The sequence below is a fragment of the Adiantum capillus-veneris genome, chromosome 20 (genome assembly GCF_014529385.1).
Source record: "Adiantum capillus-veneris isolate H3 chromosome 20, ASM1452938v2, whole genome shotgun sequence".
Taxonomy (NCBI): Eukaryota; Viridiplantae; Streptophyta; class Polypodiopsida; order Polypodiales; family Pteridaceae; genus Adiantum; species Adiantum capillus-veneris.
This window is the reverse complement of record NC_140950.1, coordinates 112,292,883-112,297,227: the sequence shown is the minus strand read 5'-3', so window position 1 is coordinate 112,297,227 and position 4,345 is coordinate 112,292,883.

Below are 4,345 nucleotides of genomic sequence, written 5' to 3'. Positions count from 1 at the left end.
CAGGAGTGTTCACAGTGTCACAGAGATCCCAAATCTTCTTTTAAAATTGAATTTCGACTCAGTTTGACCATTCTAAAGTGCATTTCACTATTTTGGCCATAACTTTCACAAACGGTATTGGATTGGAAAAGTTTTTATATCAAAACGTAGCCTGGGAGCGACACTACAGATCTTAGAGCAAAACTTGAACTAAATGTATGACGTTGGCAACCGTTTAGGTCAACTTTGAAAAAAATGTCGTTTAAGGCCCCAAAATGCATCCGGAAGTTAGGTGTGTCTAAAACCGACAGTTCGAAAGAATTGTGAGAAAACGATCACGGTTTTGAACATAGTTTTGACTTTTCCCTAGGAGAGGGGCTAATGAGCCATAAGCGAGGTCATCGGCTAGAGTCAACCCAGGCTCTGGTACAGACCGCTCAAATCGACCTAGAGCGGACACGAGTGCATGTGAGATTTTCATAATCGGGAAGCTGAAATTTGAAACCAGATTTGGTCTCTAGGCCTTCTAATTGACCATTAAAGACTGCTAAGCTAGCATATTGAAATTATCTTTTGGGAAAACCATTGGTCACCCGCGGGAAGGTGTAAAAGTTAACTACGGCCTAGTGTAAAATTTGAGCGTCCATACACAAATCTGGTAGCAGTAAGACCATACACAAGGAGTCTTGATTTGGCAACAACGGTCGCAAGTTTTGGAGAACTTTAACACAAGATTTTTGCTAGCAAATCACTGCAACTTGTGCATAATTCTCTTGTGCTAGCTTAAGTTTAGTTCAGCTAAAAGAGAACTTGAAAGTCACTTCCGAGCCCACGGAACAAGTGTGGCCGTCAAAGGCACATCAAGAATTTTTGCATTCATTGTGAAAAAGTTTGCCAGCTAAATAGAATTTTGCAGATTGTGTGCTAAAGTGAACACAGGTTAGCTCGACTCAAGAATCGCTACGAAGGGAGCAGTCGTTGCAGTATATGGTAAGTTGCATAACTTATCACAGTGCTTCCAATAGATCAAGGCATGCTAAAAAGCTCTAGGCAAAGCAAGCAGCCAGACAAGTCAGTATCAATCTTGGCAAGAAAGGGAGCTAAGAAGTTCAAGCAGTGAAGCTTCAAGTACATCCACAGAAATTACAAGAGAGCAAATTTGGATCTATCTGATTGGCCACTACAAAGGACTGCCATGCTATGAGGATGTCAATCGGAATTTGTACATCAAGACAAAGAAAGATACAGAGGAAACTCGGACATCTCAATATGTGGAAGTTGAAATAGCAAAGAATGTACTACACACACATCCAGATTTCATGGAAGACTGTCTGGGATCAATTTACATGAGGCACAAAAAATACATCAACAATGAGATAGAAATGTTGTACAAGGATCAACTTACAGAACTCTACTCATATCCTCCAAGTATTTTTATGTACAAAGCTCAAGATGGGAAATGGCAAATTGGTACCCTCTATGTAGATGAGGACGGTCGCTACTACAAAGCTGCCACAAATCATGAAGTTCCTGCAGAAAGTAACCAATATTTTGCAGCTGAAATATTTGGATCAAGAGGGGAAGACTACAAATCTGAAGGTGGTAATGTTTATCATCTAGTCATGGCTTTACCTCTTGATACGCAGCTAGAAGAGTTAACAGCTACATCTGTCACTGCAGAAATGAGTGGCACAACACAAGGCACAACATGGAAAGACACGGCATAAGTCTCGTGCGCCGCACCAGCACAAGACAAAGCACAAACACACCAAATTGCACAAACAGGGAATACACCGGAAGGACCAGCTATGAAGATAGCACAACTTCAAAAAGAACTAGCTCGGTCTCAAGAGCTACTTAACAAAGCACAAGAAGTCATATCATCGGGCATTAAATAGATGCCAACATCAAATATGGAACCCTCTCGGATGGGGGGAGTTCAAACTCAACAAAGAGACCCTATCTCTTCAAGAGTGGTATTAAGAAGTCCAATTTTACAAGAAGCAGTGTCCTTTTCAGGAGCCCTAGAGGAATTTCAAGAAGCATTGGAAGATACCGAGCCGGAGGAGAGACCATCAGAAATTCACAATGCCAAATGTAGAAGGTCAGGTGAGCTATACATGGTTGACTTAGATAAAGAGGATGTGGGATTATACAAATTTTGGAATTCAGAGACTAAGTCTACCACATACTACATATGCTTGGATCCCAAACCTGGAGAATTAAGTAAAATGAAAAAGTTATATTGGTTTAAATCTGTGAACCCAACAGGTCAAGATGTCATCGTGGTCGACAAATACGGTAGGCACTATGAAATAGCCGATGTGAAAAATATAAATGGGTTTAGCATTTTTGGGAAACCTGTAAGTCACATACTTGGACCCGTCCAAAAGCACCATCCAGGGAAACAGAAAACAAAGATTCGGTTCGATCTTCACCCTCGGTACAAACCTCGCCAAAATCAATTCGGAAACATAGCCCTACGGCTATGCAGAAGCCCCACGTCAAAGACCATATGCTGATGGAAGAATTAGCATTACGACTGCTAGAAATCATGGATAGTGATTTGATCTTGTATGCAAGCAATAATGGAAGTTATTTTCAGCTTCTCAAGGACAAGACGATGGAGGATAAAGAGACGAAACCAGTGGATACACCTAAGTCAGTCGTAATCTACAGGTTCACGCATGCAAAGAAGAGGTCATATCTGTATCTAGATACCACAGGAAACCATTATTAGTAGTATTATGGAGAGCTGCCTCGTCCAAAGGGTGCACATGTTGAGATAGCGACATATTGCAACCAATGTGCCATTGGTCATTTAGTGAAGGACTGCCCAGCAAAGCTCTACATGGAAAAGAAGAGGCAACAAGCCAAAAGCAAAGTTCAAACAGTGACAACAAGGGAACGGAAGCAAGAATCCCCAACAAGATCTCCGAAAAAGAAGCAGATCTTGTCGCAGAGCACAAAAGATAGGCTCAAGACACAATTGCTTGAAGTCAAGGGTGCCAACGACATTATCATAGAGAATCGGGCTTTCAAAAGAGATCAATTGAAGCAGCTGATTCAAGATAGATTAAAGAACCTCAGTGAAAGCATCCACAAGGTGATGAAGATGAAGCTCGCAGTTCAGGGTCAAAGAGCAAAAGAAGCCAAGATTCTGAAGATGGTAAGCAAACCCAAGAAGAGGTGGCAGAGGTAACAACAAAACTTAGTGTCACCTCACGAGACTAAGACATGCAATTGAATCAATGGATGAAGATGAAATTCTACAAGAGAATTCCTCTACTATAGACTCTACAAGGATGATTGAAGAAATCAAAGAGCAAAAGAAGCTAAAAGAAGATGTAGCTAAAGTTTTAGAACCCACGGAAGAAAGGGAAATGACCGACTCCAAAATTGACTACCAAGGACAAGCAATGCAGGATATGAATGAATATTTTTGAGAAGAGACTCTAAAAAAACCCATGGAACAATGGGAACCGAAGGCCACGGCGACCATTGCATTAGAAGAAGAGAGTCAACCTCAACATCCTGCTACACATGCTTCAAAATATTTCCAAGAAGAAAAGTCACCATTGAATGACCTTCAAGTGCTAGAAAAAGTAAATAGTGACAGAGAGCTTCTGAAATCAAGAGTCAAGGCGTCACAATCAGAAACTAGCAATGAAGACCAACAAGCAGCTCAGGCTATAGACCTTCCCCAAAGCTATAGTCAGAAGATAGTAAGCACTTGGGACACGCTATAACCAGTCAAATGACAAAGAAGTTCAACATACAAGAGGATGACAAATCTTCCAAGGCACAAAATTCCAAGACAAGTACCAAAAGCAAAGAGGACATCAGTTACTTGGCAGCCAACAAGAAGATTAAATTCTCGTTGGATGTGCATGAGAAACGGAAATTCAATTTTACAGTAGAGATAGATTGCACTGCCACGACTAATGTCATGTCTCATAGGCTGTGGTTACTTCTAGATAAGCCAGAACTGTATGAAATTCAGGTACAGGTATCCCTATCAAATGGAGTTAAGGTCACACGTTTGGGGATTGTAGAAGCTACCCTTAAACTACGGTCAAAGATAGTTAAAGACAAATTCCTAGTAGTGGATTCTTCCAAAATGAGTACACATTTGATTTTGTCCAAGCTATGGGCAAAAACACTTGAAGAAGAATCTGAATCTTCAATGATGGTCATCACGACTAGCTCTCAAGAAAGCCAGCCTACTACCGCTCTAAGATTATTGGCTGCCAAAAAAGGCAAAGCTAAAATGAGCCCACAAATGTCCTACCAACATAAGCAGCCCCTTAAATCAGAGTCTTCAATCCAACCCAGAAAAGTTCAAGACAAAGCTTCTATATCAATT